This window comes from Lathyrus oleraceus, chromosome 5, assembly GCF_024323335.1.
Source record: "Lathyrus oleraceus cultivar Zhongwan6 chromosome 5, CAAS_Psat_ZW6_1.0, whole genome shotgun sequence".
Taxonomy (NCBI): domain Eukaryota; kingdom Viridiplantae; phylum Streptophyta; class Magnoliopsida; order Fabales; family Fabaceae; genus Lathyrus; species Lathyrus oleraceus.
The window spans coordinates 344719375-344733793 of record NC_066583.1 but is presented as its reverse complement, the minus strand read 5'-3'; the positions used below and the strand labels follow the sequence as shown (position 1 = coordinate 344733793).

At 37.5% G+C, this 14419-nt stretch overlaps 2 protein-coding genes across 4 annotated transcripts in view; both read left to right on the top strand.

Moving 5' to 3' along the window:
* The window catches only part of LOC127084543 (uncharacterized), a 56238-nt gene that overhangs the window by 5243 nt on the left and 36576 nt on the right, over nt 1-14419 (top strand). The window contains exon 2 of one of the 2 annotated variants that reach the window (XM_051025021.1): nt 6971-7079. The gene's annotated coding sequence lies outside the window, so the exon portion shown is untranslated. Of the gene's footprint in view, nt 1-6970; nt 7080-7355; nt 7569-14419 lie in introns of those variants that run through there. The other variant, XM_051025023.1, reaches the window with a different exon arrangement.
* LOC127084545 (uncharacterized) overlaps nt 1-14419 on the top strand; it is an 81224-nt gene that overhangs the window by 59666 nt on the left and 7139 nt on the right. The window lies entirely within an intron of this gene.

The window sequence follows — 14419 nt, the reverse complement described above, 5'->3', positions numbered from 1 at the left end:
TGTCACTTTGTCAGAGAGAAAATCGAATCAGGTGACATCGTCAAAAACTTTGTCAACTCTAATGATCAATTGACAGACGTGTTTACAAAATTCCTGCGAAGCCCCAGAACTAATTATATATGTAACAAGTTTGGTGCATTTGACTTATATGCTCAAGTTTGATGGGAGTGTTGATATTTGTAAATATAGTGTTAAGAATATTTGTATATCGAATAGTCTCACATCGACTATATTATGTAATTAGTTGTAATCTCTCTCTATATAATAAAGTCTCCGTAGTGCTTTTTAAAACACACGGTTTATTCAAATGTCTCTTAGTCTCTTGTATTTCAACAGAGGTCATATCATATCAATGCCATACCAAACTGCATGAGTATGCTTCTAAGTTGTTGACCTAGATTTAAATATTCATAAATATATGTGCTGGTTATTTTCTAGAAAAACCAAGATTTCAATAATGTCTGGCTGTTATATACAAGTTAAAATCCTCATTACACATGTCCAGTAGTTAAAATATGTTAGATATGGTAAGGTGTATAGCAGAAAACGTGGGAGGAAAGGTGGAGAGAATATTCCCTAATTCCTACAGCTAGCTAATTCTGTTAGAGTGCACATGAGAGTGCACATGAGATCTGTCAGCTGGCAGATAGGAGAGAGAAATCAGATCTCTCAATATATGCAGAGAGAATGTTCTCATGTCAGTATGCTTGATTTGGATAAATTCCTACCTAGGAGAGCCAAGGCCTCTCGAAGAGCCTATTCCATTTTCCATTTTTTCTAGCTTTCTTCTTTATTTTTCTTGCTGAATCCTGTAATGAGCTAGATCCCATATGAACTCTAGCTCCTTTTATAGTAATACAGACATCTTTTCAGCATCATTACTACTGTTTTATTACTATTTCTGCTAGATTACTAGAGTGATCCTATCATTTTGGTATCTAGAGCCTTGGTTTCGTTTACCTTGTGTATGGTAATTACGAGAAGCATCATGGAAAAACGTGTAGAATTGATTGAGCAGTGGATGGGTAACATGGAAGCATCCATGGAACAGATTCGTCAGCTAGTATTAGATCAACAAGCGAGACCACAAATCACGGTTGATCAAATACGACAGATCGTGCAGGAGAGACGACCACGACGTCACCGGCGTAATGGAGACGGGGATGGAGACGATGACGAGGGTAGCGATCTTAGTTCAGCGTCAATAAGATCGAGACCACGACACCGTCACGGGAACGACGATAGGAGAGGAGGAATCTTTGGAGGGAGAAGACGATTGGAGATTCCGGTGTTTAAAGGAGAAGACGCGTATGGGTGGTTGGTGCGAGTTGAGCGATATTTTCGCATTTACGAAATTCGTACACAAGAGAAGGTGGACGCTGTGGTTTTGGCGATGGAAGATCGAGCTCTAAACTGGTTTCAATGGTGGGAAGAACAAGCACCATTGAGGACTTGGGAGGAGTTCAAATTAGCTGTGATTCGTAGGTTTCAACTGGGGTTGCTGAATAACCCATTAGGACCCTTGTTGAGCCACAAACAGAAGACGACGGTGAAGGAATACAGGGATAAGTTTGAATTATTGGTAGCTCCTTTAAGAAGAGAAGAAAGAGGGATGTTGGACTCCATTTTCTTAAATGGTTTGAAAGAAGAAATCCAGGCTGAATTGAAGTTATATGATAGTCAGGATTTGACAGAGATAATGGATCGAGCATTGTTGATTGAAGAAAAGAATGAGGTGGCAGGAAGAAGGAGTATTGGCTGGAAAGATAGAGGGGGGACTTATAAGTTCAAAGATCCTGGAGATATGAGTAACCCTAAGAAGGAGAGTGAAAGAGGGGGAACAGGATACCATGACAGAACTAGGGGAAGAAGATTAGATCCTGCAGAGCTGGAAGAGAGGAGTAAAAAGGGGTTATGTTTCAAATGTGGAGATAAGTGGAACAGGGACCATACTTGCAAATTCAAGAATATGGTCTTGAAACTTTGTGAAGAAAGTAGTGGGGGGGAAGCTGAAGAAGCAGAACCAGACAAGGAATCAGAAAGTGAGGAGGCAGAGAAAGAAGAATTGAAAACTTTGCAATTGTCTTTGCAAAGTAAGGAGGGATTTACTTCAAACAAATCATTTAAGGTTTGGGTGACTGTGAATGAAAAGAGGGTGCTGACTTTGATTGATTCAGGAGCAACAAGTAACTTTATTGATTCTAAGTTGGTGTCAACCTTAGGGTTGGATGTGAGTGAAACTCCAGTTTATGTGATTGAAGTAGGAAATGGTGAAAAAGTAAGAAATCAAGGGGTCTGTGCAAGGTTGAAATTCCAGCTGCAAGACATTGAATTTCAACAACATTTCTTTTTGATGGATTTAGGTGAGACTGGCATGGTACTAGGTATGGATTGGCTGGCCAGTTTAGGAGACATTGAAGCAAATTTTGGTGAATTGTGTCTGAAATGGGAGAAAGGAGATCAGAGGTACAGCATACAAGGTGACCCTGCCTTGTGTACTAGACAAGCTTCATGGAAAGCTATGTTAAAAGCTCTGACAGATGATGGAGTAGGGTTCTACCTGCACTCAAGTGAAACCACACCAGTTGATGTCACAGCTAAACTGGTGGAATGGGAAGAGCTACTCAAACAATTTGAGGATGTGTTTAATTTACCAACAGGATTACCACCCCCCAGAGAACAGGATCATGCTATACCCCTCAAATTAGGTGCTGATATTCCTAACATCAGACCTTATAGATATCCCTTTTACCAAAAGAATGAGATAGAGAAGATTGTGAAGGAAATGTTGCAGGCAGGGATCACAAGACATAGTACCAGCCCTTTTTCAAGCCCAGTTTTATTGGTCAAGAAAAAAGATGGAGGCTGGAGATTTTGCACTGATTACAGGGCCTTAAACAAGGTCACCATACCAAATAAATTTCCTATACCAGTGATTGAAGAGTTATTGGATGAGTTAGGAGGGGCAGTGATATTTTCTAAACTAGATTTAAAATCTGGTTACCACCAAATCAGGATGAGGGAAGATGATGTAGCCAAGACAGCTTTCAGGACTCATGAGGGTCACTATGAGTATTTGGTTATGCCTTTTGGACTAACCAATGCTCCCTCAACTTTTCAAGCATTAATGAATGAAGTGTTGAGGCCTTATTTAAGAAAATTTTGCTTAGTTTTCTTTGATGACATACTGGTTTACAGTAAAGGGAGGGAGGAGCACAAGCAACATTTGACAGAAATTCTGAAAGTATTAAGAGACCACAAGTTGTTTGCAAATAAGAAGAAGTGTTATTTTGCACAGGGGGAGGTTGAGTATCTTGGGCACATCATTTCTGGAAGAGGTGTAGCAGCTGATCCTAAGAAAATTGAGGACATGATGAAATGGCCCATTCCTAAAGAGCTAAAAGGGTTGAGAGGATTTCTGGGCATCACTGGATATTACAGGAAATTTGTGAAGAATTATGGGAAAATTGCTTGGCCTCTAACCCAATTACTTAAGAAGGATAGTTTTTTATGGAGTAGGGAGGCTCAAGAAGCTTTTGAGAAGCTTAAAGAAGCAATGACTACCATACCAGTACTAGCTATGCCAGACTTTGACAAGGAGTTTATCTTGGAAACTGATGCATCAGGTAAGGGGATAGGTGCTGTCTTGATGCAAGAAGGGAGGCCTATTTCATATATGAGTCAGACCTTGTCTGGCAGAGCTCAGCAGAAGTCAGTTTATGAGAGGGAGCTCATGGCTATTGTAGTCTCAATTCAAAAGTGGAGACCCTATTTACTAGGGAGACATTTCAAAGTTCATACAGACCAGAAAAGTTTAAAGTTCCTCACTGAACAGAAAACAATGGGAGAAGAACAACAGAAGTGGATTTCAAAACTGTTAGGTTTTGATTTCGAAGTAAAATACAAGCCAGGAAAGGAGAACAATGCAGCTGATTCTTTGTCAAGACAGATGCAGTATGTGCACATCACTACTATTCAATGTGAGGCTTGGGAAGGTTTAGAGGAGGAAGTACAAAGTGATGATAGGTTGAAATTGGTGGTGCAAGCCTTATTAGCTGATCCTTGCAGCCAAGAGGGGTTCCAGCTTAAAGGAGGGAGACTGTATCATGAAGGCAGAATTGTAATTCCAAAAAATTCACCCAGAATTTCTTGGATTCTGCATGAGTTTCATGACACAGCTGTTGGAGGGCATTCAGGGTACCTCAGGACTTACAAAAAAATTGCTGGTGTGGTGTATTGGGAGGGGATGAGAAAAAGAATACAAGAGTATGTCAAGGCTTGTGAAGTTTGCCAAAGAAACAAGTATCAAACTTTGAGTCCAGGAGGGTTATTACAACCTCTACCTATACCAACACAGACATGGAGTGACATTTCCATGGATTTCATAGGAGGGTTGCCCAAGGTCCAAGGAGTGGACACTGTGATGGTGGTAGTAGATAGGTTGACAAAGTATGCTCACTTTCTCCCTGTAAGTCATCCATACACTGCTAAAAACATTGCTGAACTGTTCATTCAGGAGATAGTAAGGCTGCATGGATTCCCTAGTTCTATAGTGTCTGACAGGGACAAGGTGTTTCTAAGCAATTTCTGGTCTGAGTTGTTTAAACAAGCAGGTACTAGATTAAAATACAGCAGTGCTTACCATCCTCAGTCTGATGGGCAAACTGAGGTGGTCAATAGGTGTTTAGAAACCTATTTAAGGTGTGTGACTGGACTCAAACCAAAACAATGGCCTAAATGGCTGGCCTGGGCAGAATATTGGTATAATACAAATTACCACGCATCCTTGAAAACCACACCTTTTGAGGCCTTATATGGGAGGACTCCACCAGTGTTAGTAAGGGGAGATGCCCAAGTTTCAACAGTAGATGAGGTAAATAAGTTGACAGCTGAAAGAAATGTTATGATCAGAGAGTTGCAGGAACAGTTGCTAAAAGCTCAAGATGTCATGAGAAATCAGGCAAATAAGCACAGAAGAGAGGTGGAGTATGAAGTAGGAGATATGGTGTTTTTGAAAATTCAGCCCTATAAGTTAAAGAAACTGGCCAAAAGAGTCAACCAGAAGTTAAGCCCCAGATTCTATGGTCCTTATGAAATTCTACAAAAACTGGGAGCAGTAGCTTACAAGCTGAAACTGCCAGAGGACACAAGGGTGCACCCAGTTTTTCATGTCTCATTACTGAAGAAGGCAATGGCACCTAATGTGGAACCCCAACCATTATCCTCTTGTATGAATGAAGAGTGGCACCTAGAACCAGTGCCTGAGGAAGTTAGGGAGACCAGGAGAAATGAAAGTGGAGAGTTTGAAGTGCTGATCAAGTGGAAGCAGTTACCAGAGTTTGAAAATTCATGGGAACTGGTAGAAAAAATGAAACAGGAGTTTCCAGAATTTATCCTTGAGGACAAGGATAATATTGAAGGAGGGGGTATTGTTAGATATGGTAAGGTGTATAGCAGAAAACGTGGGAGGAGAGGTGGAGAGAATATTCCCTAATTCCTACAGCTAGCTAATTCTGTTAGAGTGCACATGGGATCTGCCAGCTGGCAGATAGGAGAGAGAAATCAGATCTCTCAATATATGCAGAGAGAATGTTCTCATGTCAGTATGCTTGATTTGGATAAATTCCTACCTAGGAGAGCCAAGGCCTCTCGAAGAGCCTATTCCATTTTCCATTTTTTCTAGCTTTCTTCTTTATTTTTCTTGCTGAATCCTGTAATGAGCTAGATCCCATATGAACTCTAGCTCCTTTTATAGTAATACAAACATCTTTTCAGCATCATTACTACTGTTTTATTACTATTTCTGCTAGATTACTAGAGTGATCCTATCAAAATATTCTTACTGCCAAACTACATTCAAATATAATTTGTATTAACTAACTATTTAGAGTGAAGGAGAAAAGACTCTGCATCATTATAAGATTATTTACATGATTTTGTGCACCTGTTGTGAATCTTGTTTTTTAGTGTTTCTTTGTAAAATGCTATGGTGTCGTGTTGACTTGACACTTGAGATAGATTTTTCTTAATACAAGTGGTTTGCAATTTTGCATCTGATTTCAGTGTTGCATGTAACATTATTTTTACATTTTTGCTGTTCAGATTTTTCTTTTTTCTTCCATTTTTCATGAATTTACACAGTTGGATCCGATTACTGCTACTTTGAATTTTGCAGAATTTTCTAGTTTACTGGACACATGAATTGTAAACCCCAAATCATGGATTTCTAGCTAGCTGTAAAGTTTGTCAATAATTGAACCTTTACATGATACTAAGGAGTTTTTGCTTCAAGTATTGATACTTTACTTTATTCCATCCATTCTTCTTTTTTTATGGAACATAAGTTAATCTGGCAATGGAAGATTCTTTTGATGAAGAACATCAAATACTAGCTACTGCAGATTGGAGAAAGAAAGTTCCTACAGCTTCAACATTTGCTGCTGAAATAAGGGAACAAACAATCATATGAAAGGATTATGTTGTTAGTTGCAATATCCTACTTCAACTTAAATAATCATATACACATTAACATTTTAAAGGGTCACTAATACATATATCGAATCTATAAATGTTATTGTCTTTATAGTTTTTGTTTACTGCATAACATGAATTGCAATGTGTATTACTCCAAATTCTCTAGATGCTAGCTCCTTCTAAGAAAGGAAATGATTATTAAAAAGACTTGCGTATGTGCTGAATATAACAGTAAAATATTGATTGAGATAGAAAACAATCTCATCAATGTTTTTCTTTTGTTACTTCGTCATATTTTTAAAAAGACTTGAGTATGTGCAGATATTTTTAATTTGTCTATGATTTCCATTTTTGGTTTTCACTCCATCTTTCTATATGATCAATTATTCATAACTTGTTTGTCAATGATTGAACCTTTACTTGATACTAAGGAGGTTGCTTCAAGTACTGCTACTTTACTTTATTTGATTCATTTTTTTAATTTTTGGAACATAAGTTAATCACTCCAAGGCACGTGAAGATTCTTTTGCGGACGAACATTAAATACTAGCTACCGTAGATTGGAGAAAGATTGTTCATATAGCTTCAACTTTCGCTGAAATAAGGTAACAAACAGTCACATGCTTGTCATTTTATTACCATTTTAACCGCGCAGATAATAAATCATATTATTGTTATTAGTTACTTTTCAATTCGTACTTAGATTTTTTAAAAACTTACACAGTTGGATCCAATTACTACGACCTAGCGTTTTGTGTTCAAGGGTGAGTGTTTCCAATTTTGAATTAGTTAATTGTATAAACCATATATACCCAAAATTAAAGAAATTATTCAAACCAAATATTGATCATTGGTTTTCTTTACATTAGAACATTAATTGATTACAAATGTGAAAGTGAGAGCAATTGATAGCTACATTACTTTATATGATCCCTTCCTCTCTTTTTGGATCATAAATTAATGGTTACAATGCACATGAACATACTTTTGCTGCAGAACATCAAATACTAGCTACTGCAGATTTGAAAAATATGAGGAAGATTGTTCTTAGTAGCTATTCGAGTTGAGCATTTACTGAAAGTGCATGAAATAAGGTAACCAAGTTTTAGAGTATTCGTTTAAGAGTATTTACAAGGGTTTATAATTCTTCAACTTAGAGTCTTATATTTATAATTCTATAACTTGTTCATCATTTTCAAAGATAGACCGGCTATTTAGAAATCTGCTTAAAGGATCTTAAACTTAGATATATAATGGAATCTCTGTTTGAGCTTTCTCAAATATTTGTTCAAACAAACTATAAAAAAAATTCTTTGATGAAAAATGTGTACGTCAAGTTCAATTTTTCAAATAAACATACTCTAAATGAAGAAGATCTTCCTACACAAAAAGAACATGAATGATATGCTCACAGAACAAGATTCATTATCAAGCATTTTATTTTCTAATACACAATACAATATGCAAACATACACATTGTTGGAAAATATATTATTTTCGATTTTATTATTGTCTTTAATACTACCTTTATTTTTCTTTATTCTCAATTAAGGATAAAATAAATTGTAATTATTGTATTTTCACTATATAAACCAGCTAAGACTGATGAATAAAATATAACAGCTTTTACCAATTTTTTCTAATATGGTATCAAGAGCACTGGGTTAAGGGTTACCGTAAAAGCTTTCCTGTTAAGGGTTACCGTAAAAGCTTTCCTCAACCTATTTTTGTTGGGTTAGGGGTTACCATAAAATTTCCCTGTACGTATTCTTTGACCCAATTCACATACCCTATTAACCTTCTATGGCGAATGACAACAACATGTGGCCTCCCCTATCACAAGCCTACACTGGATCCAACCATGGCGACCAACCACAATCTGATTCGGACGGTGGCCGCGGAAACGGCGGTGGCCGCGGAAACGATGTACATGAGGAACCGTCGGTGGTCATAAACAGTGGCAGTAATGACGACAACAATGGAAACAGGAACAACATTGTTTTTGATGACGGTGATTCCAACATAGGCGGTAATGATCGAGAGGGTTCCTCATACTCCCTCAAGGTCAATATCCCTAAAATGAATGGGAATAACTACAATGAATGGGCTCAAACCGTTCGATTGGTATTGGATAGCAAAGGAAAAATTGATTTCTTAACAGGAGCAGTAGCTGAACCGGCAACAGGAGACTCTCGTTACAAACAATGGAAGTCAGAAAACTCCTTGATTATTGCGTGGCTACTAAGCTCTATGGAAACTGGAATAGGTAAGCCTTACATGTTTTTACCTTCTGCAAAGGATGTTTGGGAAGCTGTTAAGGAAACATACTCTGATATTCAAAACTTCTGTCAAATTTTTGGTTTAAAATCAAAGTTATGGCATGCGAAACAAGGTGACAGGAGTGTAACTGCTTATTACAATGAACTGTTAACACTGTGGCAAGAGTTAGATCTCTGTTATGATGACAAGTGGAGGTGTACAGAAGACAGTGTTTTGTTTCTCAAGAGGCAAGAAAACGATCGTGTATTCATGTTTCTCGCTGGGCTCAATAAAGACCTTGATGAGGTAAGAGGTAGAGTTTTAGGAAAAGTACCATTGCCAACTCTTCGTGAAATTTTTGCAGAAATAAGAAGGGAAGAGGCACGACAAGGAATTATGATGGGTAAGACACAACGAAATTCTGAATCTGAAGGTTCAGCTCTGACTACTAGAAACCTTGACGAGGGAAGAAGGTCAGACAAAGTTCCTTGGTGTGATCACTGCAAGCGCGAATGGCATACACGTGAAACTTGTTGGAAGCTCAAAGGCAAACCTCCTAACTGGAAGAAGAAAAGTGGTCGTGCATTTCAGGCTAGTAATTCTGATAAAGGGCAGCAATCTCTTCCGTCTCAGTTCCCATTCACTACGGAGAACTAGACAGACTGTACAAACTCCTTGAGTCTCCAACCCCTTCTTGCTCTATAGCAACAAAAGGTAATTCTGCATTTCTTAGTGTCAGTCCCAGTCATACTTGGATAGTAGATTCAGGAGCCTCCGATCACATGACAGGTGAATCTACTTTGTTCTCTTCATATAGTCCATGTGCAGGTAATCAAAAAATAAAAATTGCAGATGGCTCTTTTTCAGCCATTGCAGGTAAAGGGTCAGTTGTGTTGTCTCAAATGTTAACTCTTAAAAATGTCCTTCATGTTCCAAATTTATCTTGTAATTTAATATCCGTGAGTAAATTAGCCCAAGATATAAATTGTCAAACTAATTTTTTCCGATCTCACTGTGTCTTTCAGGATTTGAACTCGGGGAAGATGATTGGCAGTGCTAAGGAGAGTGGAGGACTCTACTACCTTGAAATTGGATCTGCATCACAACTACCTTCAAAAACAATAAGTTCCTGCTTTGAGTCTTTTTCCGTTTTGAATAATAAAGATGACAACATTATGATGTGGCATTTAAGATTAGGTCATCCTAGTTTTCGTTACTTAAAACACTTGTTTCCTAAGATATTTCACAATAAAAACTTTTCTTCGTTTAAATGTGAAGCATGTGAATTTGCAAAGCATCATCGTTCCCAGTTTTCAATACAACCTTATAAACCATCAAAGCCTTTTTCTATTATACACAGTGATGTTTGGGGCCCTAACCGTACAAGTACACTCTCTCTCAAAAAATGGTTTATCACATTTATAGACGACCATACAAGAGTATGTTGGGTGTACTTGTTAAAGGGAAAATCAGATGTTTGTCAGGCTGTAAAGAATTTTGTTTTAATGGTGCAGAACCAATTTCAAACAAATATCCAAATCTTTAGAAGTGATAATGGAAAAGAATATTTTAACACTATCCTGGGTGATTTTTTTCTAAAAAATGGGATTGTTCATCAAAGTTCATGTCCTAATACTCCTCAACAAAATGGAGTGGCCGAAAGGAAAAATAGACATTTACTAGAGGTTGCTAGAGCTCTACTTTTTTCAAATAAAGTACCAAATTATTTGTGGGGCGAAGCTGTTTTAACAGCTGCGTATTTAATTAACAGAATGCCCTCCAAAATTCTCAATTTTCAAACTCCTATTAACGTCTTCAAAGAATGTTTTCCTAGTACTCGTGTTTTAACTGATTTGACTTTAAAAATCTTTGGTTGCACAGCCTTTGTTCATGAACATAAAAATGTTGGAAAACTTGAGCCACGTGCTATAAAATGTGTCTTTGTTGGATACTCCCCAACCCAAAAAGGATATAAATGTTTTGATCCAAAAAATAAGAAAATGTTTGTCACTATGGATGTTACATTCTTTGAAAATAAACCTTTTTTTGATGACACTCATCTTCAAGGGGGGGAGATAAACGAAGACTCGTTTCAAATTGAGGACATGAGTTTTTTAAATAACTTATCTTTACCAATATCACAAAATTCTAAGTTTTTTACACCTGCACCAACAGAAAATGGCCGCGATTCTTTATCTGATCCTACTCCTGTCATGAGTAAGGAACCTTGTGACTCAGAGCCTACATTTTCTCTTGTAGAAAATAATGAGAATCCTGAAAATGATGATAATGATGATCTAATTGAAATGCCACAAAATAATGAGTCACTTCAACAAAACAAATTTGAATTAGGAAACCGGACTTGGAAAGGAAAGGTTTTTGTGAAAAAGCACCATAAAGGAAAGGACAAGTCCACATCTCAACACTGCCAGGAATCTGAACCGGGGAATGATCAATTTCCTAACAAAAGAAAAGGTAAGTCTATCTCTGTTTCTGAGAGTCGTATTTTGTATCCTGATATAGATGATCCTGTTGCCATTAGAAAACCTGTCAGATCTTGCACTAAACATCCCATGTCCAATTTTATATCATATTCAAATTTGTCTTCATCTATGTCTGCCTTCACTTCAAAATTGTCTAGTGTAGAAATTCCAAAAAGTGTACAGGTTGCTCTAGAAATTCCAAAGTGGAGGGAAGCTGTACTTGAGGAGATGAAAGCTCTAGAAAAGAACAAAACTTGGAGTGTTACGCCACTACCAGATAGCAAGAAGACAGTTGGATGCAAATGGGTGTTTACTGTGAAGTATAATTCAGATGGGTCAATTGAAAGGTACAAGGCTCGCTTGGTGGCTAAAGGCTTTACTCAGACCTATGGTATAGATTACTCAGAGACATTTGCTCCTGTTGCAAAATTGAACACTGTCAGAATTCTTTTGTCTCTTGCTGCTAACCTGGATTGGCCTTTCCACCAGTTAGATGTTAAGAATGCCTTTCTTAATGGCGATCTTGAAGAAGAAATATATATGGACATTCCTCCTGGCTTTGAAAACAAATTTGGATCAAATGTGTGCAAACTAAATAAGTCTTTGTATGGATTAAAGCAGTCCCCTAGAGCTTGGTTTGAAAAATTCACTCAGTCCATGAAGAAACAAGGGTACATCCAAGGACAGGCTGACCACACCTTGTTCACAAAATTCTCCCACGATGGGAAAGTTGCTGTCTTGATTGTTTATGTTGATGATATTGTCCTTACTGGAGACGATACAGTGGAAATGGCAAGAGTAAAAGAGAAATTGGCAGTAGACTTTGAAATCAAGGACCTGGGATTCATGAGATATTTTCTAGGTATGGAGGTTGCTCGATCAAAAAATGGTATTGTGGTTTCACAGCAGAAATACATTATAGACTTGTTGAAAGAAACAGGAATGAGTGGATGTCGTCCTGCAGATACCCCTATGGATCCGAATGCTAAACTTTGGGGAGAAGGTAATGTTTCTGTTGATACCGGGAGATATCAGAGATTGGTTGGGAAATTGATTTATTTGTCACACACCCGACCTGATATTGCTTTCTCAGTTAGTGTAGTGAGTCAGTTTATGCATTCTCCTTTCGAGGAACATCTTGAGGCAGTATATAGGATACTGAGATATTTGAAGGGAAATCCTGGAAAAGGATTATTTTTTAAGAAGACTAGTGAAAAAAATGTGTCTATCTTCACCGATGCCGATTGGGCAGGTTCAGTCACAGATAGAAGATCAACATCTGGATATTGTACCTATGTTTGGGGTAATCTTGTGACATGGAGGAGCAAGAAACAAGGAGTTGTAGCAAGGAGTAGTGCAGAGGCCGAGTTTAGAGCTATGTCTCAAGGTATTTGTGAAGGATTATGGATCCTTAGAGTCCTAGAAGAACTTAAGATGAAAATTAAACTTCCATTGAAATTGTACTCTGACAGTAAAGCTGCTATTAGCATAGCTCATAATCCAATTCAACATGACAGAACCAAGCATATCGAGATTGATCGACACTTCATAAAGGAGAAGTTAGATGCGGGAATCATATGTCTACCCTTCGTGACTTCAAGTCAACAAACTGCGGATATCCTGACCAAAAGCTTGGCAAGGCCTACTTTTGAGTATTTGATAGACAAGTTGGGCATGATAGATATCTATGCACCAACTTGAGGGGGGGTGTTGGAAAATATATTATTTCCGATTTTATTATTGTCTTTAATACTACCTTTATTTTTCTTTATTCTCAATTAAGGATAAAATAAATTGTAATTATTGTATTTTCACTATATAAACCAGCTAAGACTGATGAATAAAATATAACAGCTTTTATCAATTTTTTCTAATACACATATATGCCTAACTTTGATCTATTGAAATTTATTTAGATGGCGAGTTTCTTGACTGATTTGGCGAAGCCATATGTGGAGAAATTGATAAATGGCGTGATTGCAGAATCGAGTTATATATGTTGCTTCATGTGCATTGCTAAGGATTTTGAAGAAGAAAAAGCTAGGTTGGAAGTAGAAAGGACAACTTTCAAGCAACGCATTGAAGTGGCAACCCGAAGAGGGGAAGATGTTCAAGCTAATGCTCTTTCTTGGGTAGAAGAAGCTGATAAGCTCATTCAAGAAGACACCAAAACAAAACAAAAATGTTTTTTTGAATTTTGTCCTCATTGCATATGGAGATATAGAAGAGGAAAAGTACTGGCAAATAGGAAGGATCATATTAAAGAATTAATGGAAGTTGGAAAGGAACTTACAATTGGACTCCCAGCTCGTCTTCCAGATGTTGAACGCTATTCATCCCAACACTATATGCATTTTAAAAGTAGAGAATCCAAATACATTGAGCTTTTGGATGAACTCAAAGATGACAACAATTATATGATTGGGTTGCAAGGGATGGGGGGCACAGGAAAAACTACATTGATCAAGGAAGTGGGTAAGACACTTAAGCAATCAAAGCAATTTACTCAAATCATCGATACCGCGGTGTCATTTTCTCCTAATATTAAAAAGATTCAAGATGATATTGCTGGACCCTTGGGATTGAAATTTGATGACTGTAATGAATCCGATCGACCCAAAAAACTATGGAGCAGACTAACCAATGGTGAGAAGATTCTTCTAATATTGGACGATGTGTGGGGCGATATTGATTTTAATGAAATTGGAATTCCATATAGTGACAATCACAAAGGTTGTAGGATTGTTGTAACCACGCGCAGTCTGTTGGTGTGCAAAAAATTAGGATGCAATAAGACAATCCAACTAGATCTCTTATCTGAAGAAGATGCGTGGATCTTGTTCAAAAGGCATGCTAGTCTAAGTGAAACTTCAACTGAATTTTTTCTTGACAAGGGACGTAAGATTGCAAATGAATGCAAAAGGTTACCTATTGCAATTGTTGTTATTGCTAGTAGTTTGAAGGGCGAACAACATCGGAATGAATGGGATGTGGCCTTAAAATCATTTCAAAAACCTATGTCCATACATGGTGTTGATGATGAACTTGTTAAAATTTATAACTGTTTGAAGTTTAGCTATGATAATATGAGGAATGAAAAGGCAAAGAGTTTATTCCTTTTGTGTTCTGTGTTTCGAGAAGATGAAGAGGTTCTTACTGAAAGGTTAGCCAGACTTGCCATCGGAGGAGGCCTTTTTGGGGAA